The following is a 24,215-nucleotide window of genomic DNA, read 5'->3' as shown; positions in this document are numbered from 1 at the left end:
AGTTCAAAGAAACTCCTCGTTTATGCCGATTCATTTGAGCCTAGGTACCACCTTATCATCTATCTCTTTGCTTTTAATGTGGTACCTAAGAGGAGTGGAAAAAGGGAAGTTCGAAATAGCGACCTTTACTTTCTGGATAAGATGATGAATGGAATAGGTCGGCAGTTGACAGGAATCCCTCTTGGCAGCAGCATTGTTAGCTATATGCGCATTACAGCCCGCATGCGAGCTGGTGAGACTTGTTTTGGGTTTCCTCGTGTCCTCACTCTTCTGTTTGAAAAGTTCAAGGTACCATTGGGTGAGGAGAGAGCCATTACTACCAAGGCAGTTGATGAGGTCAATGTTTCAGTATTACGGTCCTTAGGTATCCCTACAGATTTTGGAGCTTCTCTGGTTCGCGATGGGGGAGCAGCTTCGACCTCAGCTCAGCCTCTACCTCACACTGAACCACAAGAAGAAGCTCAAAAGACGGAGGCACAACAGACTCTTCCTCCTCCCGTTCCGCGACCACCTCATCCGCCGCGCTCCAAGTGACAAGAAGTCCTTAATGCCATCTGTTACATGGAGACGAGGGTAATGGAGCGAATCGACTAGATGGAGCGGCTGATGACGGAGCGATTGGACAGACATGATTGCCGTCTTCGGGCGATTGAGGATCATTTCAGCATCCATCGATCACCCACTCTAACGCCTCACCATGAGGAGAGGCATATTGGTACATCACATGGTCCTCATAGAGCTGAGGAGGCAGTAGAGCCTCGTTCCAAGCAGCCATGAAGATCTTTAGCTGATTACATCTTTTGTTGCTTTATTTTTCTTTTATTGTGTTCGGTTTAAACTTTGTAGTTTTCATATTGGATTATCTTGTGCTACTTATGTTTCTTCGTACCCTTTGTTTCATTTTTGGACAAAATTTGGATGTTCGTGAGGATAAGTGACTTCAAATTGCATCACCACTTCTTTTGAGGGGAGTATTAGTTTCTTTTATCTTCCTCTCAATGAGGACATTGAGAATTTTAAGTGTGGGGGAGGGATTACTTTATCTTATGGATGATTGTATCTTGAAATGCATGATTTTAGTTGTCTATGGCTTAAAAATGTTGGAATTATATTTGAAAATATTGTCATGAGGTTAATTTTCTTGAAATTGAGGTTGTTGGCAGGGAGTTTTGTCCATTTTTATGGGAAAACTCTGTCAAAATTTTTTTAAAATATTTTTCAATATTTCAAATTAATGGCCAAAATGTTCAATTTTAAATACGTAATTTTTCCACTGGATAAAATGTTATATGTATATTGGGAAAGTTTAGTCCTCATTTTTCTTGGAATGAATTATTATGCAATTAGGATTTTTACATTTTAGAAAGTATATTCGGTTAAATAAGAAAAATTATGCTTAGAATTTTGCATGTTTAATGATATTTCTCATTTTTTACTTAATTTTATAAGTAAGTGATTGATATAGTCAAGACAAGGCCAGATTCTTCCTTTAATTATGCTTAGAGGGAAAAGAAAAATTGTTAAAAAAATGGGTATATTGATTTTATTTTTCTATTCCAATGATTCACATACTGAGTAACCAGGGGTTGGCAATTACAAATGTCGACATTCGCGTAAAAAGGTATTGGAATTAAGAGTATGCTTAGCAATTTGAATAAGTGAAATGTTGAATAACCAGGAAACTTCACCTAAAAGTGTTCATTTTCGCGTAAAAAGGCGTTTTCACTATTTAAGTAAAATGAAGTGTAAATAAGTCCCTCTCAACTGCTAAGTTTTGATGGTCATGGGATGAGGAAGGCCATAGAATTGACTATGTAATTTACTTATTTGTAGAATTATGATAGAATGAGGGATTGAGTTGAATTTGTTGAAATTAAGGCATAATTATTTTTCTCTAATTGAATATTATGAGTATTTAGTGTAAACTGAGAAATGGCACAATGATTGGTTTCTAGGCTTTGAGGAATTAAATTTGACAAAAGTATATATATATATATATATATTGTTTCATCTCTTGAATCATTGTGGTAAGTTATGTGTGAAATTGCTTGAGGACAAGCAATAATTCAAGTGTGAAAGAATTTGATAAGTGAATATTTAACGTATATTTTGTACAAGTTTGGCATGAACTTTTGGTATGTTTTGAGAAGATTAAATCTATATTTGAACTCTTTTGGTGATAATTGATTAAATATTGTTTAAGTGTTCAAAATTTGATAAGTAAGTGGATTAATGTGTTAATTTTGTGAAATTATGAAGGATATTGATATATGGAATTCATGCACGAGATGAAGGAATTGTAAGAATTGTCCTGAGGATAAAGTACAAGAGAAACTAGGAGCAAACGTGAAGAGAAAAGAGAAGAAGTAAAAAAATTGGAAATTCATCAGCACGGATCCAAGCTCGGATCCGTGTGAGTAAGAGGCGATCCGAGCCCTCATCTGTACTTCTGGAGCAGTGTATCCGAGGTCATACGATCCGAGCTCGGATCCATCAGAGAAAGTCCTCGGATCGATCTTCATCCCTCGGATCCAAGGCTCGGATCTGCCTCTCTCTTCAGCAAGTGGCACAACCATTTTTTTCTCACTTTTCACACAACTTTCCAGCTATCTTGGGAGAGAAAATTTGGTGGCACATGGTTCTGCAACAAAAGAGAAGACCAAATGAGTTATTGACTAGTCAAAACAACATAACTTTTGACTTCTTTTATAAAATCTAAATGGTTGAAATCATGGAGGAGAAAAAAAAAATGTCTTTCGACCATCTTTTTTGCAGAAACACAAGAGAGAAGCCAGTCATCACCATACGTAGCTAGTTTTTCTTCTTGCAACAAGTTTCTCTCTAGTGAGGAGTTCTTGGGGAAGCTGTCACGCCCCGGGCCCGCACGTGCCCGTCACATGATACCCACCGTACTCCTAAGTCCCACTCAGGAATACAAGGCTACATTAGCTGATTTAACTTTGACTGTATTAAATAATTTAACTAAATAAGGTGCGGTACAAATTACATATAAAAGGAAGTCTGCGAATAATCAAGACGTTCGTACATTTATTCTCCAATTAAAACAGCGGAAACAAAGGTAAATAAGACCAACAACTGGACGTAGCCAACCTGCCAACTTCTATCCATCTAAAACTAATAAAAGTCGTCCTCAGGGTCTTTTACCAAAACCAATTCATATTCTTCAGAATCTGCAAAAATGGTAAGAAGTGGGTTGAGCGACACATCGCTCTGTAGGTAATATTTACCCCTCTGTTGGACCATGCACTCTTAATTTTATAGATACATATATAAATATAAGTACAACTCAAATCGTTTGCATATCACTCACATCCGTAACTTTGAAAGTAACGTCATTTATAAAGCAATCAGCAGTAAAAAAAAATGTCACAAATCTTTTCATATCCATCTGTAAATCAACTCATATCAGTGCATAAGTCTCATTTCAAATCAGTTCATAAATCATTCCATCAGATCAGCTCATAACAAGTACATGCAATGACCGGCTACTGAGTACTCAGCCTAGAGATTAGACCCCTTCTAGGTGGGCGGCCAATAGATTTCATGACTATAGATTGATCTCATTTCATTCTTGGGTCAATCGGCCGGACTTTATACCAGGCTACCATGACCTTTGTGACACCCCGAATATTAGGAGGTTGTTAGTAAAGAAAATACTATTTCTTTGGATTTGATTTAAAACCTTATTTTGTTTTAAAAGATTAGAAACCCTAATATTTTAATCAAAAACCCTAGTTTACTTGTGACTAACCGGATTTCTTAAATCCCTCATATTTTAATTGAAACCCTAATTTTAATCACTGGAATTGTAAAATTCCTCACGTTTTTCTTAACAATGCCCTTTATTTGGAAATTATTTATTTATTATAGCCTTACTACCCAGTCATTCCACAATAAGTGTAAATGAACCTAAAAAGTAGGGTTTCACTTTTCGATTTCAAGATTGGAGCAAATTAGGGTTTTCACATTTTTCCGTAGTGTGCCTATTCGGTACCGAGTAAGGATCAAATTTGGTAGCTAAGAGTGACTTTTGGATGAGGAAATATTATATGATTAGAATTGATAATAATAAGTTAGTGATTAGAAGTTAAAAACTCAAGTATATGCGATTTTAGGACAAACGGCTTGGACCGACGGGTGTCGCGCGCTACCAATTGAACACACCACTTGATCCCTACTTTATTACCTTAATCTTCTTATTTTATTACAGCTAATTAACCCTCAAAATATCTCATACATCAGCCACAATTGTTGACTTTAAATACCAAGAGAGAGAAGGGAAAAAATGAATGGAATTGGTGGCGACAAGTGGCGGTATTTCATTGGATGGTTGACTAACTACTTTACACCATATTTATCACCAAAAACCAACCTATTTCCTCCATTATTTCTGCATATCAGCCGTGAGTTGAGGGAGGAAAAACAAAAGAAAAGGAAACTTCAATCAATCTTGGTTTGAGCTTGAATGAGTGAAAACAAGAAAAACTAAACCGATTAAAGTGTGAGTTGTGATCTTGGGAAGCTAGGGGAAACAAAAATTCCAAGAGAAGGTGAAGTATTACTCTTGCAAGCTTCTTTTGTTGAGGTACAAGGTCTAACCCATAGCTTTGGTTCTTTTATTTTTGATTAAGATGTTATATAATTCATGTTTTGGTTAGATTAGTTGTGATACAAGTTGTTGGGATGATTTTAAGGTGATATATGGAAGTTAGGGTTTGATTATTTCTGCCTATATTTTCTATATGGATGATATATGTTGTATCTAAGCTTATATAGGAGGTTGTGGTGGTGGATTGAGGCAAGAAATGAAGAAAGTTTCATTGAATCCCAAAATTCCCAGATTTCTGGAAAATTTCAGCCTTGTTCTGTCCGGTTTTATTTCACCATCATAGAGGCCTAATTAGGCTTGGCATAAAACATGAAAGTTGTATAGACTGGTATTTTATAGGTGTCTACAAAATTTCAGCTCAATCGGAGCAACGTAGCCAGTGAAAAGACCGAAATACTCCTGCTGCCCTGTTTCTATCCGAACTTGATAATTGCTTCTGTAATTGGTTAATTTGGTTGGGAATACTTCTGATTTGGTTGTTGACGTCTTCTTAAGAAATGTAACCTGGTGTCTTAGTTTTTGGTTGGCTTTGGAATCACTTGATTTAGACTGAGGTACCCCGAGTTATAGCCAAAACACTCGCACCTGTTTTGTACCCTGGAATTGCGTACGTTCTGAATTTTGCTTCTAACCTTGCTTTATCCGTTTTGATAACGTACGAACTGGGTGTTGAACCCTTCATAAGAAATATATATCTTGGTTTCAGCTTCGAAACGGTATAAATTTCGTCCAAATCCGAGTCCCGTAGCTCCAGTTATGACCAAAACAAGATCGGTTGTCAGAACTGCCTTCGAATTTGGACAGTTCTGACAGGAATGTTTGGACCTATTTTTCTCCATGCTCTGTACTGATTCAGCTTTTGGTCCAAATATGAAAGTTATATCCTTATGTCCTAGCTTTCCAACACCTTTGGAATTTCTTGATTTGGATTTGTGAGCTGTGAGTTATGATCCAGTAAACAAACCCTGTTCGTCACCCGAACACGTAAATTTCTGGTACTGTTTTCCATAATTTCGACCTGCTTCCATTCAGATCTAGATTAAGGTGTCTTCATGAGAATTGTAACCCTTCCTCATAGCTTCGAAATGGTGTCTCGGTCACCTTGATCCGACATTCCTAGCCTAACTTTTGATCAAAATGGTTTGAGATGGCAGATTTGGCCATTTCCGTTTGCCGTTCCGCGCGCGCGCGTGCGCCCATTTTGCCGTTTCCGCACTTACATGTGCCGATTTTGCCGTTTTGCTTGTTTTGGGCATGTTAGTGGCCGTTTGTGATAATATGTGATGCAATCTTCTATTTCAGACAGTGGTGAGCTAGGCGGAGCCGGTGGGGCCCACTACTAGCGAACACGCACGAAGTGATTTTGTTCTTGTACTACTTTTGTATTTTGAGTAAGTATTCAGGCCGTTTATGTGTATAAACTGCTTATGTGTTTTGATGTGAATAAAAGGGGAACTTAGGCGAGGGTGTACTTTATCACACTCGACCTAAACCCTAGTTTGTACCTATGTTTCTTTATGAGATGTTTATACATGAATTATTTTGGGTTTGAACCCCTTGAGCTTGTAGCTCGGGGTGACGTTTGTAAGTTGGGGTTGATCTTCCGACCTAGATGGACTATTCGAGCCGGTCAGGGCTTGGTCGAAACCAGTCCAACTTAGTCTGAGGTCACCAAGTTTGTGAATCCGGTTCACCGAGAATGTGGACCAAGTTTGTGACCCGAGCTTGTGACTCAAGCTCAAGTTTGTGATTTCGTTCGCCCGGGCAAGTTTGTGAGGTGACTGGCCAGTGAGGGTGATAAGGTGTTCGGTGGGTGTACAAGTGGAGTTCTACGGACCTTATTTATGGTTGACGGAGTGTCGACAGGAGATCACGCATGGCAAATGACTTGGCTTTGGAGCCAACCTGTATCCTTCCTTTGTATTGTTACTTTTGCACTCGACTTGACATTTTGTGGAATAGTTGTTTCTTTAAATGTGAAATTTTACACTTTTATCCTGTTTACTTACTAAGCTTCTAGCTTACCCCGTTTCCTTTGTTTTCCTTAGCAGGGGACGACGCGGGGAACTTCTTGGCACCTTCACTAGTATAGTTAGGTTTGATTGTAATAGTCGGACAGTTAGGATGTTTGTTTTTTGTTTTGGTGGTTTGTATAAGGACCCTTCATAGGGTCTACCTTCTGCTGGTTGTTATTCTAATGTATTAGAGTCGTTTGACTCGATACTTTTGAAGATGTAAGTAGAACTCTTTTGGCGTTAGATATATAGTGAATAGTACGCTTGTGGGTTTATCTAGTTTTATTGTTTTGAAATTTTGAGTCCTGGCGCGAGTTAGGCAGGCGTCCCGCCGATACCCTAGGGTTCGCCCTTGGGAGAAGCGGGGGCGTCACAGGTGGTATCAGAGCTTAGACTTCAGATCTCTATAGTGTATCCAAGGCTTGAAGTTTAGGATGCCGGACTGTGGGAATTCGATTTGACTTTAAAGTTAAGCAATTGAGGGATAAAACCTAGAGCCTGCTTACTGTGGTCTCTGCGCGGAGTGAGCATAAGTTATGAATTGTGAATGGTATAGGTCTTAAATTTTCTTGTGGTATTTGAGGACCATAGATAGGTATGTCGGGTAGGAATTTCGATTTGTAGATGGTTTACACTTGGGACTGGCCAGCTCGAGATGTGAACTATCTTATTTCGGATTCTCGTGCCCGAGTACTCCAGAATTGAGGCGATGCAAGCTACTAGGTACTTGAGACTTGTATTTTGGAAACATGAACAGGCTTTGTCTGGCTAGAATGAGCACAAGAGGTCAATGGGTATCTAGTTTGGATAGTAAGTGACGTGAGAGACCGGACGGGGTTATTCTAACTGGGTATGGGACGATATATCCCTTTTCTTTTGATTCGCCCGTATATTGTCGCTACATGCCGTCAGTTGTGTATCTGTGTATATGACTATCTGCCTGACTTGAGACGTATTTGTATATTTGATTATTTGTTTCCTTGATATGTTTATGTGGGGTGTTATGTGTGTATATGTTTATTTAGGTATTTGACGCTCTAAATTTTAGTTACTTTAGTCACCTTATTGCGTTTAACTAAGTTTTGGCTATAATGAGACCTGAGAGCTGGAAACGAATATATAAGGAAAATACCCTACGTTATTTGAAGTGCATGTATGAATTTCGAGGACGAAATTCTTTTAAGGAGGGGAGATTGTGACACCCCGAATATTAGGAGGTTGTTTGTAAAGAAAATACTATTTCTTTGGATTTGATTTAAAACCTTATTTTGTTTTAAAAGATTAGAAACCCTAATATTTTAATCAAAAACCCTAGTTTACTTGTGACTAACCGGATTTCTTAAATCCCTCATATTTTAATTGAAACCCTAATTTTAATCACTGGAATTGTAAAATTCCTCACGTTTTTCTTAACAATGCCCTTTATTTGGAAATTATTTATTTATTATAGCCTTACTACCCAGTCATTCCACAATAAGTGTAAATGAACCTAAAAAGTAGGGTTTCACTTTTCGATTTCAAGATTGGAGCAAATTAGGGTTTTCACATTTTTCCGTAGTGTGCCTATTCGGTACCGAGTAAGGATCAAATTTGGTAGCTAAGAGTGACTTTTGGATGAGGAAATATTATATGATTAGAATTGATAATAATAAGTTAGTGATTAGAAGTTAAAAACTCAAGTATATGCGGTTTTAGGACAAACGGCTTGGATCGACGGGTGTCGCGCGCTACCAATTGAACACACCACTTGATCCCTACTTTATTACCTTAATCTTCTTATTTTATTACAGCTAATTAACCCTCAAAATATCTCATACATCAGCCACAATTGTTGACTTTAAATACCAAGAGAGAGAAGGGAAAAAATGAATGGAATTGGTGGCGACAAGTGGCGGTATTTCATTGGATGGTTGACTAACTACTTTACACCATATTTATCACCAAAAAACAACCTATTTCCTCCATTATTTCTGCATATCAGCCGTGAGTTGAGGGAGGAAAAACAAAAGAAAAGGAAACTTCAATCAATCTTGGTTTGAGCTTGAATGAGTGAAAACAAGAAAAACTAAACCGATTAAAGTGTGAGTTGTGATCTTGGGAAGCTAGGGGAAACAAAAATTCCAAGAGAAGGTGAAGTATTACTCTTGCAAGCTTCTTTTGTTGAGGTACAAGGTCTAACCCATAGCTTTGGTTCTTTTATTTTTGATTAAGATGTTATATAATTCATGTTTTGGTTAGATTAGTTGTGATACAAGTTGTTGGGATGATTTTAAGGTGATATATGGAAGTTAGGGTTTGATGATTTCTGCCTATATTTGCTATATGGATGATATATGTTGTATCTAAGCTTATATAGGAGGTTGTGGTGGTGGATTGAGGCAAGAAATGAAGAAAGTTTCATTGAATCCCAAAATTCCCAGATTTCTGGAAAATTTCAGCCTTGTTCTGTCCGGTTTTATTGCACCATCTTAGAGGCCGAATTAGGCTTGTCATAAAACATGAAAGTTGTAGAGAATGGTATTTTATAGGTTTCTGCAAAATTTCAGCTCAATCGGAGCAACGTATCCAGTGAAAAGACCGAAATACCCCTGCTGCCCTGTTTCTATCCGAACTTGATAATTGCTTATGTAATTGGTTAATTTGGTTGGGAATACTTCTGATTTGGTTATTTACGTCTTCTTAAGAAATGTAACCTGGTGTCTTAGCTTTCGGTTGGCTTTGGAATCACTTGATTTAGACTGAGGTAGCCCGAGTTATAGCCAAAACACTCTCACCTGTTTTGTACCCTGGAATTGCGTACGTTCTGAATTTTGCTTCTGACCTTGCTTTATCCGTTTTGATAACGTACGAACTGGGTATTTAACCCTTCATAAGAAATATATATCTTGGTTTCAGCTTCGAAACGGTATAAAGTTCATCCAAATCCGAGTCCCGTAGCTCTAGTTATGACCAAAACAAGATCGGTTGTCAGAACTGCCTTCGAATTTGGACAGTTCTGACAGGAATGTTTGGACCTACTTTTCTCCATGCTCTGTATTGATTCAGTTTTTGATCCAAACACGAACGTTATAGCCTTATGTCCTAGCTTTCCAACGCCTTTGGAATTTCTTGATTTGGATCTGTGAGCTATGAGTTATGGTCCAGCAAACAAACCCTGTTCGTCACCCGAACACGTAAATTTCTGGTACTGTTTTCCATAATTTCGACCTGCTTCCATTCAGATCTAGATTAAGGTGTCTTCATGAGAATTGTAGCCCTTCCTCATAGCTTCGAAATGGTGTCTCGTTCACCTTGATAAGACATTCCTAGCCTAACTTTTGATCCAAATGGTTTGAGATGGCAGATTTGGCCATTTCCGTTTGCCGTTTCGCGCGCGCGCGTGTCCCCATTTTGCCGTTTCCGCACTTACATGTGCCGATTTTGCCGTTTTGCTTGTTTTGGGCATGTTAGTGGCCGTTTGTGATAATATGTGATGCAATCTTCTATTTCAGACAGTGGTGAGCTAGGCGGAGCCGGTGGGGCCCGCTACTAGCGAACACGCACGAAGTGATTTTGTTCTTGTACTACTTTTGTATTTTGAGTAAGTATTCAGGCCGTTTATGTGTATAAACTGCTTATGTGTTTTGATGTGAATAAAAGGGGAACTTAGGCGAGGGTGTACTTTATCACACTCGACCTAAACCCTAGTTTGTACCTATGTTTCTTTATGAGATGTGTATACATGAATTATTTTGGGTTTGAACCCCTTGAGCTTGTAGCTCGGGGTGACGTTTGTGAGTTTTGGGTTTGAACCCCTTGAGCTTGTAACTCGGGGTGACGTTTGTAAGTTGGGGTTGATCTTCCGACCTAGATGGACTATTCGAGCCGGTCAGGGCTTGGTCGAAGCCAGTCCAACTTAGTCTGAGGTCACCAAGTTTGTGAATCCAGTTCACCGAGAATGTGGACCAAGTTTGTGACCCGAGCTTGTGACTCAAGCTCAAGTTTGTGATTTCGTTCGCCCGGGCAAGTTTGTGAGGTGACTGGCCAGTGAGGGTGATAAGGTGTTCGGTGGGTGTACAAGTGGAGTTCTACGGACCTTATTTATGGTTGACGGAGTGTCGACAGGAGATCACGCATGGCAAATGACTTGGCTTTGGAGCCAACCTGTATCCTTCCTTTGTATTGTTACTTTTGCACTCGACTTGACATTTTGTGGAATAGCTGTTTCTTTAAATGTGAAATTTTACACTTTTATCCTGTTTACTTACTAAGCTTCTAGCTAACCCCGTTTCCTTTGTTTTCCTTAGCAGGGGACGACGCGGGGAACTTCTTGGCACCTTCACTAGTATAGTTAGGTTTGATTGTAATAGTCGGACAATTAGGATGTTTGTTTTTTGTTTTGGTGGTTTGTATAAGGACCCTCCATAGGGTCTACCTTCTGCTGGTTGTTATTCTAATGTATTAGAGTGGTTTGACTCGATACTTTTGAAGATGTAAATAGAACTCTTTTGGCGTTAGATATATAGTGAATAGTACGCTTGTGGGTTTATCTAGTTTTATTGTTTTGAAATTTTGATTCCTGGCGCGAGCTAGGCAGGCGTCCCGCCGATACCCTAGGGTTCGCCCTTGGGAGAAGCGGGGGCGTCACAACCTTGTCAATCGGCTGGGCTTTGTACCAGGCTACCATGACTTTGTCCATCGGTCAATCGGCTGGGTTTTATACCAGGCTACCATGACCTCGCCAATCGGCCGGACTTTATATCAGGCTACCATGGCGGTTAGACAAGACTATAGCCCCTACCGTCTATTCCATGACTGCTCTGAGCTTTACTTGTCAAAACTCATTTCATAAATCATATACATAAATCTTTGCTTTCATAAATGATTCAGCTCATTTTGTGTATAAGAACATATCAAAACATTTCAAATAAGTCACATGGTCCATTTTGTATAGTAAAATATAGCTTTCATAAATATCCAAGTAAAGCATTTAATCAAACACCTTTCGAATCAGTACAACAAACTAGGATTGAAAACAAGAATTTCGTTTTACACATTTGAAATCTCAGAAGGATAAGTACCACCAACCTTCATTTGGCTGCTCAAGTGGAGTTACCTTAGATCTTCTAAACTGATACCGTACCTATCAAATGCATAGGTTTCCTAATTAGTCGTTATTTCCCATAAATACATAAACATACAAACTCTGAGTAGGTCGAAGGTTCATGTCTAGACCATTATATGAACCCTAACAGTATTCTCCCTATATTAGATGATTTCTATTTTCGAAAAGTTTCCTAATTTGGAATGTTTCTATTTTTAGAAAGTTTCTTAATCGGAACGGCTCTCCTTTTAGTCAAGTTTCCTAATTTAAAAGAGAATAATTACTCATAGGCATGCTTATTATCTTGACTACTATCTTACTATATCAATTTATAATTTATACTTATTCATTATTATTATTATCGCCCTTGTTGTCGCTACTTTATTTTATTATCACTTATATATATTTATTAATTAGTTATTATTACCTTTCGCTTTATTTTCACTTTTGTGCATGTGTAGGTGTTAGTTATATATATATATATATATATATATATATATATATATATATATATTGGTTTATTATTATAATTATTGACTTAGTTTACTCCACTTGTATTTATATTTTCATTTTATTTTCGCTTTTATCTTTAATTTACTTTATCTATATCTATATTGTTATTATAATTGCGATTATTTTAAGCATTTAAAAGAAATTTAAAACCTATGTTATAGTGTATAATTCAATCTAATGGTAATAGATTAAAATGTTTTAGCTTTCTACTTAAATATCTTAGTCTTAATTAAATAAATTTAACTGACGAAATCTTTTAAAATATTCCCTTATTTTAGGTTGAGTTTTGAAATTTAGTTCCAATGTTAGTCCATGAAAAGTGGACTGTTTATACTTAAAATTTAATTATTGGACATTCTTTAAACCCACACTATATTTTGGCCCAAATATACTTGCCATTTTTTTTCCCAAATTCTATTACTGTTATTATTACTATTATTATTATTATTATTCACAATCCCCCATTTTTTTTCTTTCTTCTTCTTCTTTTGGCCGACCTTTTTGGCTAGTGAAAGATGAGGGTCTGAGCTTTGTTTTTTTTTTTTTTTCCTTTCCTTTGGTTGGCCTTTCGGCCAACCTTTCCTATTAGGACCATGTCGCCAGCAAATTGCTGGTGACTCCATGTTTTCTTTGGTTGGCCTTTCGGCCCACCTTTCTCCTTGGCCAAGGTCGCCAACTGGCAACCTTTGCCTCAATTTTTTTTTTTTTTGTTGTATTGCTGAAGCTTTGGCTTCAGCAACAAACCACAATAGCAGCGGCAGTCCTTTTTTTTTTTCTTTTAAACTTTCAACAGAAAGAAGATTAAACTTTATTCTACCCCATAACTAAGATTTAACATCCTATTCCTATCAATCCAAATACAATTTTTTCTAAATTTGTCATACAAACATAATACATATCTGTAAAATCTTTAGAATAATTAATGCAATTAATAGAATTTAAACGAGGAGTTTTCACATGAATCTGGGACTTACGAGTTTAGGTGCCTAGTTGCCTGACTGATTGACAGCGACGCCTTCTTCTCATTCTCTACTCTCTAACGGCTCTCGCTCTAAGGGGAGGCAGACAATGAAAGGGAGGAATGATATTTTTTTTTGATAAGTGTGCTAACCCTAATAACCACCCACTAGTAGATGGGTTAGATAAGAGTTTTAACTGCTATGAACTTTTACCCTATCTTATCTCATTTCTATCCCTCAATAATCCTTTAACCTATCCTACAATTATTTTTTACTTTTACTCATGGTAAATATCCATTTAGTTAATTGGCAGAAATAAAATTGAGCCAAAAATCGTGGGTTTTACAGAAGCATTTGGAGTTTTACTTGTAATCATCTTGTACAAAAACATAGCAGAAATTGGAGGGCTTCACCATCAATTGGCTAAGCTTTCTTTTATCTTTCTTGTACTTGTACTTTATGATGTTTTGTATTAATAAACTTGTGAGTTTGATTGTTAAATCATTCATGAGTAGCTAAACTTCTTAATCTAGTGAGTAGATAAAACTTATGGCTAAATGAGATAAATTGAATGTGATTTACACTTGTTAGATCTTGAATTAACTTGTCTATTTGTGCATGTAGTAATTACTTGTTATTGCTTGATCACCAATAGCATGTTTATAGTTGTTATTGTTCAATGAGAATTGGTAGTGACAATGGAAACACATGAGTAGAGCTTAAGTTGTATGTTCATGAAAATAGAGATACACTTAAGTGGATTACTTAGCATTTCATGAAAAAAAATAGAGTAGTAGTAGTAGTATTTCACCATAAAAATAGGGAAAACTGGACTACTCTAAGCCATTTTATCATGAGAATGAAGTTTGGTAATATTGAAAATGAATCCCTGGTTAAACAAGAATAATAACAAGAGGTAAATCCATTTGTTTGTATTGTTTATGCCATAAGTGGAATCTACATCCCTAGATTTATCCTAGAGTGAAAATTCTCCATTTGCATTTAGCATTTGCTAAACTAGATTTGTAGATCAGATTTGTAGAAAATAGCATTATGATTTCTCTGCTCAAATTTATTCATAAGTCGAAATAATAGAGAAAACAAGGACCTAGTAATTGGTTAATTTGCTCCTTGTGGAATCGACCCGAAACATACCCTACATTACAATTTTGACCTATATATTTGCAGTTAAACGGGTATAAGATCGGATTTAAACTTGTATTGATATAAAAATCCCGTCATTAAGTCTAAAACTATCCCAGCATAAACATATCGTGTCTTCCTTTCCAATTTGCTATCGAAAAACAGTTCTCATCTTCTCTAGTCTATCGCATCTCTTCCTGCACGTCCATTGGCAATGGATTTCACTAACTCTATATTTCTATCCATCTATTATCCTCCTCCTCGAAACCCACTCTCTCCTCAATAGTCCTCCAATCCATACTACTCCTATACCCCAGATTCATCTTACTTCCAAATTTGCTCCAATTTTTCTTGTTCGTACTCCCAATCTGAAGATTAGGATCAATCCCAACGAAATTACGAGTCTTACAATCACAATCCTCAAGAAACCTCAATTAATTATAATGGGTTGCACTAGCAGAAGTGATGGAATGAGGATGGCAACCGGTGGGAGAAAGAAGAAATCATGTGGGTGATTTTGTTGTTTGACTCGCGAGTTGACTCGGCCAAACTCGGTGAGTTCTACTGATTTCTTATCGATTTGAGTTGACTCGGTAAATATCGGCCGAGTCAATCCGAGTCAACTCAGATTCTGGTCAAACGGCTATGGGGATGTCGGTATTGTACCGGTGGATCCTGTTCCGGTTATGACTCGAGCGAGTCAACTCGGAATCGTCCGATTTGGCGAACCATGCACCTAAGAGGCTAGGACAATTCTACTATTATAAATATTGGCTTCCTGGCTCCTATTGTTTAAACACTAATCATTTGCAAGTAGTAATTAACTAGTTAGACGTCTCAAAGAAAGGCTATGAAAGTTTCAGTAGAACAACAATCTCGGCTTCTTCCAAATGGAGCAGCAAATATTGTCATTCCGGATAAGCTTTGCAGATCAAGGGAAAACCAAAATCTTGGACGCCATATGCAAAAAGTCCCACCACGTTTACGACTGGACAAGAACTACCACCAAGACTATGATCCCTTAGTTGTTTCTTTGGGGCCTTATCACCATGGCAAAGAGGAGCTTCAATCAGGTGAGGACTTCAAACTCATAGCCCTGGAGATGTTCCTTACTGATAGCCGCCATGATGCACTCTTTTTCTATTCCAAGGTACTTCAACTTGTGAATGATGCTAGAAATTGTTATTTTGAAGATTCAACTAAAAAGTACAACGATGAAATGTTTGCACAAATGATGCTTCTTGATGCCTGTTTCATTATCAACGCCATAATTTCTAGATGCAAAAGTGCCGCAAGCTTTTACATCACACGCTATTGTCTTGGTGACTTGGCATCGGCAATTGTACTTCGTGACATGTTTTTACTTGAAAATCAAATTCCCTTCTGGCTTCTTAAGCTCCTGATTTGTTTGAGATACGGGGAAGAACAAGGTGAAGAGATGCTGAACGAGTTCTTGAATGGAATTATGTTTGGGGAATATACGGAGATCAGTGGAATAGCCAGCAGACCAGCTAAGGACCTGTCCCTTCATCTTCTTGACGCTTTCTGGCAATTTCTCGTCTCTGAATCACCTCAGGACGAACCAATCACTCCAAAATCAAGCGCTAGCAATGAATATGGCTGCTTCAGTCACTTCAGAAATGTTGGTAAATGCAGCAAGCTTTACAAGTATGTTTCTAATTTGCCGTGTTTTCCAGGGGGGAGAAGAAAGATCGACAATGAGCGTAGCACGACAGAGTACATTCATTGCTTTCGTCCAGCCACGGAATTGAAGGTCAAGGGAATTCACTTTAGGCCCAGCAGTGCTAATTCTTTGATGGGAATCAAGTTCATACCAGGTCACTTCTATGCAATACTTGAACTTCCAGTTTGGTTTGTTTCGATTTACACCAAAGTTTTCTTCTTGAACATGATCGCCTATGGATTGTACCCAAGAACCAATACTAACCGATCAGTGACAACAAATGTTGAGTTCATGAAGTCACTGATCGATGACCCTAAGGACGAAAAAGAACTAAGAGAAAAAAGGATATTGCTGACAACCTTGGGCAGTGATGAAGAGGTGGTGAAGGTTTACAAAGAGATGAACACTTATGGAGTTAAGAATATCACCATTTTCCATGGTGAGAAGGAGAAAATTCAGGCACAATATAACAAGAAGGCAAAAAATGGCTAGCTGAACTCTTCTACACTTATTTCAGGAGTCCCTGGACTGCGGTTGCTTTATTTGCTGCTACTTTCCTTCTTGTCTTGACTCGTCTTCAGACCTATTATACTGTAAGGCCTTCTTTATTCCTTAAAGAAAATTGGAAATGATATAGTAACGGCATTTAGAAATGAATATAGTAAAAAAAACTTCTATGATATGACGATGCTGTACAATAAACTTGTATTGTATCGTACGTTCTTATTCGGCATTTAGTTATGTATGTTAAGTTTTTAATCTTTTAGTTTGCGGCATGTGAATCAAATTCGTATTGGGGTTGGGGCAAGTGAAGTTTTTTGAGTGGCGAAAGTCCAGTTTCACTCGGTTGATTTGACTTTCACAAAATGTGGTGTATCAATGTACACGGAAATTTAAAAAAATATATTTGGTTTAAAACTTTGTTATTGGAACATTAGGTTTTAATATGAAAGAAAGAGACGCAAAAGCAAAAGAAAATTTTTTTCAAAAAATCTCTAAAAGCACTTGTATTGGTATCTATTTTCACTAGTTATTGTAATTGCAATTTTTAATTACAACTATTTGAAACTTATGTCTACAAGTATTGAAACTCATATGTCAAAAAGAATTATATTATTCTAGATTGTCAACTCCTATTGAAGTTTTTAAAAATTGTATACAAACGGAGCATAATGTGATGATATTGATCAACCGCTGCAATATAATAAAAACGTATTCCTCGAGGTAGTCATAAAACTTTTAGCATTATAATACACCTTAAACTATGTATTTGTTTTCAAGTAAACACAAATGAGGCAGCAAACCATTTTAGCCAAGTTAAATAAAATTGCAAATGTAACAATTTAAAGCACCCTAAGAAAAGTTATTCTATATGTTTAAGAAAATAGTTTATATTTATTAGAAGGATTAATTTTTCCTACACTATTAGCGTTGGATGAATAACAACTATACAAAATTTGAATTTGAAATTCAATTTTTGTACACATGTCATGAATCAAATGGTGATAGTGTATACACTGTCAGTATATATAAGATATACTCTTATTAGAATGGAGAAAAGTTGCTAGAAGAAAAAAAAATCATAAGAAAAATAGATTAGATAGAACTGCAAAAATCATACCTGCCGTCAGAGAGAAAAATGATAGATTACATTTAGGGCGTGTGTACAGATACATACACATATACATATGTGTATGTATATACACATGCATGCATACATATATATGTGTACATACAAAGACATATAGATATATGTGTATGTACATACATGCATATGGGACGTGAGGTTGTTCCTTTGAGGAGTAGCATCTCCTGCAATAGTTCAAATTCTAAGACACTGGCAGAAATAGAAAACTACCAGAGGCTGCACTGAAATCTACTAAAACACAAGCTTGAAATTTAGATAGAAATCAAAATACATAAAACATTCACAGCTGAAAGTAGAAAGAGTGTTTGAATCGTCGTATTATTCAGATTCAAGTGAAAGATGAGGCACGCGATATAATACAGCAGCCAAATAGAGATGGTAACTTGAGCTCTTGGACTCTTATTGCAAGAATGGCGAAGCCCTAGATTGGAACCAATACAAAGCTTTGCCGGAGAACATGGCAAACAGGGGAGGTCCCCGGTTCAACTCCAAGTACATGGAAGGCAACGCGATCATGGTTCCAGCGAGAGATATCCATATGACAGACAGCAATAGCTTCAATCTTTTCACCATCCTCTCTGCGTAGCGAAATCTTGCACTCCCGATTGTCAGCCTCTTGAGAATGGCAATAAAAGATTTGAGGTTAAGCCATGGTATGACAGGATATCATCTTTGGAGTTAAAATCATTTGAGAGACTTGTAAGATTGTGATAGAATGCGTTTTTGTCATTAATTTTATGATTATTTCTCTCTTTTATTCTACTAAATATTGCATTAATTGGTGAATTCTACTTATTTTTGGTAATTATCAATGGTTGTAGGGATTCGGAGTGAAAAGACTAGACTTTTATGCAATTCGGCGAGGAGACACTTTGTATGTCCAGGAACTCGGGATTTGGCACGTAATTTTTAATCTTGAATTGGAGTTGGTTTGAAGTCATGGAAGGCAGGATCTACACTGCAAGACTAGTCTCCTATTCCTATTAGGACACTAGTATAGTTAGCTATCTTGACTTTTTGAAACAATCTTTTTTATCTAGCAGGAAGTTTATTTTATTTAAGAATCTACAAAACTGGAGTGATCGGCTAGTTTCTCAGGTGATTAGTACTTTCGAAAAGGCAACACAATAGCATCACTTTATATATTTGAGGCAAGAAACAAAAGTGGGGTGGCCTTTTCTCCTTGGAGACAATGGCCTCCTTGTTCTTTTGTTTTTGTTGTGGCCGAATGTTTTGAGAAATTATAAAAGCTTTGGCCTTGGGATTTTTCCCAACGATAAGCCACTAATCTTCTTTTTTAGTCGAAGATCAACTTGAAAACACGGTACTAAACATCTGTGAGATCGAATTATTTTCATCTATTTCTTTTATTCATTGGTATTCTTACATTTTCTAGTTTAATTTCTTGTGATGTTATTTGAATGTCAAAGGCCCGTTATTCGAATTAACTTAATAATCTATTGCCATATTAATTGGTTAAATCTGTAATTGTTTGATTGGTTGATATTAGCGGTGACTAGCGTGATTGGTTTCATGTTAGAGAAATGTATAATCTAATTTAAACAAACCCTCTTAGCGTGTTTGTTGGTTAGGGTTGGAATTTTCTAATTCTTAATGCAATTGAGGAATTAAATCTTACGGTCGTACCTAGTCTAATTATCGATAAAGTAAGGAAGAGTTGGCTGTCAGAGTTTGTTGATGGCTATAACTAATCTATTAATGAGTAATTGAATTATCTTTGCAACGATAATCAGTTAAATGGACCGTGTCGTTGCTAGTTGCACCTTTAGCTAGAGTCGTATCTACTGTTGATTAATTTCTATTTATTTCTGTTAGTTGTTTTATTAGTTGGTTAATTAGTTGTTTTTATATTTTTTAAAATTTCCCCTATTCAGGACTCTATAAGAAACGAACTATCCACAATTCCTGTGTATTCGACTCTGCTCACCACTATATACAAAAATTTGTATTTTTCTTGAGTAGGTAGACACCTGTCAGATTGTATAGTTTTGCAATCTAGCTGGAGTTGATATCGTGGGCTTTTGTGTCTCCAACCCAAGATTTTGCCTGCAAATTCACCTAATGAAACTCATAGGATATGACACAAGTCTTCGTCCCTCCCTCAATCAGCTTCATCTCACACTCGAGATGTGTAATTGCCACCACCTGGGCTTTTCAAGATCCTTGAAATCGAAAAGTGTTCAAGAATGTAACGAAGTTGCTCTAATGAAAAGGGTATGGCGTCGGCTTCATCTTTAGGCAATAGGTAAGGAGAGGTCAAGGTATTATGATCTCCGTCAGGAAAATAGACTCGGAGTACTTTGCCCAACTTTAGATTATCTAAATCGAAAACCTAGTGGTTCCTAAATTTATATGATGCATCATGTGAGATCTGTTGAGAATGATCATGCATTGACTGTCTTCAACTTCACAAAAATTACTTATTTCCTGAGGATATGGGGATCCTGCTCTGGAGTCGTCATTCATTAGTACTATCCTTGAAGTTGGGGATAAGATCACAAGTCCCCTAAACAGTTTTAGTTATGCAGTGTCTTTAGACGGTGAGAATGAGAATTAATTCCACCAAACAGAGAAACAAATTTTGGGAAAGCAATTTATCAGAACCATCTACAGGTGAAGCACCAGGAGACTCCCACAAGCAAGTTGTTTGGGATCCATCGGTGTTGTTATCCCTGAACTCTCTTTCAATGTTTTGTGATACCAGAAGTGAAACTTATCAACACACATATAGATTGTACGAAACTGTGATTGGTCAAAATATTCTTTTATCAATTTAGGATAATTACAATTTAACCCCTTGAAAGATACTTGTAGCTCATTTTGCCTCCTTTTCCATTTAAATTATTTAGATTATTTACTAAGCCTTTAATTTAAGAATATGGCCACGTTTGGGGTTGCAGTGCTTTTGGTAAAAAAATACTTTTAGGTATTAAAAGTACTTTTAAAATATTTGGCGTATATCATCCCATGAAATTAGGAATAGAGTTTTTAGTGTTAAAAACACTTTTAGGAAAAGTTGAAGTTTGGCACTTTTAGAGTAGTTTTTATGAAATTTAATCATTTTATCCAATATTCCAAACCAAATAAAGAGATAAATACTTTTAAAAATTTTAAATTACATATTATCCAATACAATAAGTACTTATTGAACTATATCTCTAAATAATATATTTAAAGGCACTTAAACAGTTACTAAGTGCTTTTATTAAAAGCTCTATTCTGGAAGTATTTTTCAATAAGCTACTGCAACCCCAAACGAAACCTAAATCTTATATACACTGATAGTGTATACCCTGTTAGAATTAGATGCATGACACATATATAAAAGTTGAATTTTAAATTCAAAATTTGCATAATTGTCATTTATTTAAGATTGACAGTATATATACTGTCAGTGTATATAAGACGAATCTTTAATTTAACTCAACTTGAAAATTATTCCATTTAAATAGAAATATTTCTTTTACTGAAATCTGCGATCCGAGGTTTCTGCAATTACTATCAAGAACTGCAAAGTGAGGTTTATAGCCTAAATTGGGCCACATCAGTTGGCTCGATCTAGGTCATGCATTTCAAGTTTTGATTTTTTTTTTTGGAAACAATGATATCCTTAAGTTGGCTCAATTTGGATCATAATTATTCTCTGTGGTTGCAATTAACAATTTCATCAATTGGCTCGATACTGGAATAATTAATTCTTTTAATAACTTAAGAGTGAAGTTTAACATTTTGATTTTCTTAGCTGGTACTTCGAACGCAATTGTTGATTACAGGTACTTTGAGGCACCATTATTAACACCCTTGTGTCTAAGCATATTAGTTCACATAAAAAATAGCAAGTGGTGTGATTTTAAAAGTTAGAGGTACTCTTCAACCTCTAGATGTATCCTAATATGCATAAACTACATGCAATGTTATTAAATTCGGGTTGGATAGCGACTCAGCTAAACTACTACATTAAGGGCCAATTGGTCAGATCAGTCGGACTGTTCTCAAAAATCCGCTAACGTCAGCATGATGTCATAATTATTTTATATTTTTCTAGGTTTCAGAAATATTGAAATTAAGTTTTTAGTTATATTCGGCCAATCATAGAACCAAAAATATTAGACTTGCAATCAAATATACACCTAATAATTATATATAAAAATGTAAGTTCATGGCTAATACCCATTCACCAAACTACTTGAAAAACTAAAATAAAACAAATTAATGCAAATTGGAATCACTGATGCTAAATTGATAAGATCATAGGGATGAAAATATCTTGATTTAGAGATTATTCAGGAAAGCGAGTGATTTTGGTACTTACACTAAGTGGGTGGCATTTTCTTATTCCTATTCATAAATGATTGTGTTACAATTTAGATAACTCAAATTATGTATGGGGAAAAGAAGAAAAGTTTAAAAATCGGGTCATTGGTTTAACCAATTTTTGACAATTTTGATTGGTTTTTAACTAAAGCGGTTTTGTACTACAAATCAATTCGGAAAGAAGGCTGGTCTATGGTCGAACCGATCAAACCGATCAGTCCAGTTTGGTCTTACAACACTGACTACATGCTTAACCTCCCAAGTATTAAGGCATTCCCTGTGTTATCCTTAAATTTTAGATATGTGTATGCATTTGTAACTTTCAAAATCACATTGTCTATGATGTTATTATGATTTTCTTCTCTATTTAATTCACTTTTTTAAGAAAAAGATTTACGCTTGAGACCCCAGTTAACAAGTATTTGGGTCACTTCATGGGCAAACTCATTATAAACTACTTATTCACCCCAACATATTTTCATCTTAAAAAAAAAAAGAAATTTTGAACAGATACTGGTACAAAAGATTAGAACCAATTAACAGATATTAAGCCCGATATATGTGCAGCAGGGTCTTTTCCTTTTGAAAGATGAGGAATTCGACATTGCCATAGTAATTGCTTACTATGCCAAAAAAAAAAAGGAGAGAATGTTGAACTTCAAAGAAAATTTAAAAATGAGTGGAGAATATCAATATTTGAAGAAAATTAAAAAATGTAGAAGGTCATGCAAATAAACAATAACGTCAAATATTGTAGTGTTCTATATTACATTGTCTCATACAATTAGCATTGATAATTACTTTGATGTACAATAGAAAATTTTCCTTTTTCTTAGATTCTTTTTCAACACCACAATTTTATTTGTCACAAGAAATCTGTCCTACACTTTAATTTGATAATGAAAAATCCTATATTAAGCCTACATAAACTAAAAGATGGCCCACTTTATTGATTTTAGTGATTCTTATGTTTGTATCTATCGCTTAATAATGTCGTGATTTTCAGTCTTTTTTTTGTAGGTAAACTCTTTGATAATAGGTCATATTAGAAGGGTGCATTTAGGGCTGACAAGTCCAAACTCGACTGTAAGGCCCACAGACAACCTAAGAGGGGGGTGAATTAGGTTGATTAAAAATTTAATTGAGTTTATGCACTTTTTACTTAATAAAAATTTACCTTCTTTTCTAGTAGAGATCAATCAAGTAAATTTAAAGAATAGAACAATGTTGATCAGAAATAAGGATATATATAAGCAATGAGAATTTTATTAAACAAAAAGAATAAGATAGAGTATCAAACCGATTGTCTACCAAGCTTTCCTCAAACTTGAAGACCAATCACAAAGATGAGCACCTTCTCTTTGATGAACAATAATCAATTCAATGTACAATGGAGGGATCACTTCCTCCTTGCCCCAAGCCTCTCTTAGTCAAGCTAGGAAGTTTTACTATCACTCAGATAACCCTCAACAAAGCTACACTTTTGAAAATCCCAAACACAAGAGAAGTGCTTACAAGAACTTCACACAACTAGGAGAACAAATCTTGCTTGGGAGACTATTTTCTAGCTAAAATATCTCTTTAGATCTTGTAAACAAAGTGTGCAAAAGTTCCTTTCTCGTTCAGAGTCGTTTGTATTTGAAGGGGACTAAAAATGGGCTTCATTAATGCTTCCAACGGATAGAAGGCAGATGAAGAGTCAACTAGCCGTTGGGGCTGTCGGACGTCCGACAGATTAATCATCGTCCGATCCCATCGTCCGAAACTCACCAAGTTGTCGTTCGGACGTCCGATGGGATTTTATCGTCCGAAAGCATCTGCGTTCGAATGTCGTCCAGAGAGTCATCAAAACTTTGCGAAATTTTTCGGACGTCCAACGCGATCGATATGCGTCCGAAGAGTGCGCCCGATCCTCCCGGACGTCCGATGCTTCCTCACGAGCGTCCGAAGGAGTTTTCTTCTTGATGTTCTTCATCCTTTCGGACGTCCTACAGCTTCCTTTCGGACGTCCGACATGAGTGCCCTGTTTTTGCTTCTTCTTTTGATTGATTTTCTTTCCTTGATACCTTTGTACCTGATTCTCTAAAAAGCAAAACACTTATATTTGAAGAGAATTTAGATAAACATTTCAAAGTGCTTTGTGATCATCAAAATCAAGAATAACATTCTCCCCCTTTTTGATGATGACAAAACAATGATTTGAAA

The 24,215-nt window shown here is 36.4% G+C and overlaps 1 long non-coding RNA gene and 2 pseudogenes across 2 annotated transcripts; 2 read left to right on the top strand and 1 right to left on the bottom strand.

Moving 5' to 3' along the window:
* The first annotated feature begins 8,630 nt into the window (after positions 1–8,630).
* Positions 8,631–11,177, top strand: LOC140009227 (uncharacterized). Of its 2 annotated transcripts, none has more exons than XR_011816581.1 (2): positions 8,631–8,810; positions 10,935–11,177. It is a non-coding gene; the product is annotated as an uncharacterized lncRNA (long non-coding RNA). The 2 variants fall into 2 exon arrangements; XR_011816580.1 differs by having other exon boundaries at positions 10,932–11,177.
* A 4,016-nt stretch (positions 11,178–15,193) lies between these two features.
* LOC113696675 (UPF0481 protein At3g47200-like) lies at positions 15,194–16,659 on the top strand (annotated as a pseudogene).
* A 1,437-nt stretch (positions 16,660–18,096) lies between these two features.
* LOC113696674 (BURP domain protein USPL1-like) lies at positions 18,097–20,354 on the bottom strand (annotated as a pseudogene).
* Positions 20,355–24,215: the final 3,861 nt, after the last annotated feature.

The sequence above is a fragment of the Coffea arabica genome, chromosome 6e (genome assembly GCF_036785885.1).
Source record: "Coffea arabica cultivar ET-39 chromosome 6e, Coffea Arabica ET-39 HiFi, whole genome shotgun sequence".
Classification (NCBI taxonomy): Eukaryota; Viridiplantae; Streptophyta; class Magnoliopsida; order Gentianales; family Rubiaceae; genus Coffea; species Coffea arabica.
This window is presented reverse-complemented; position numbering and strand designations above follow the sequence as displayed.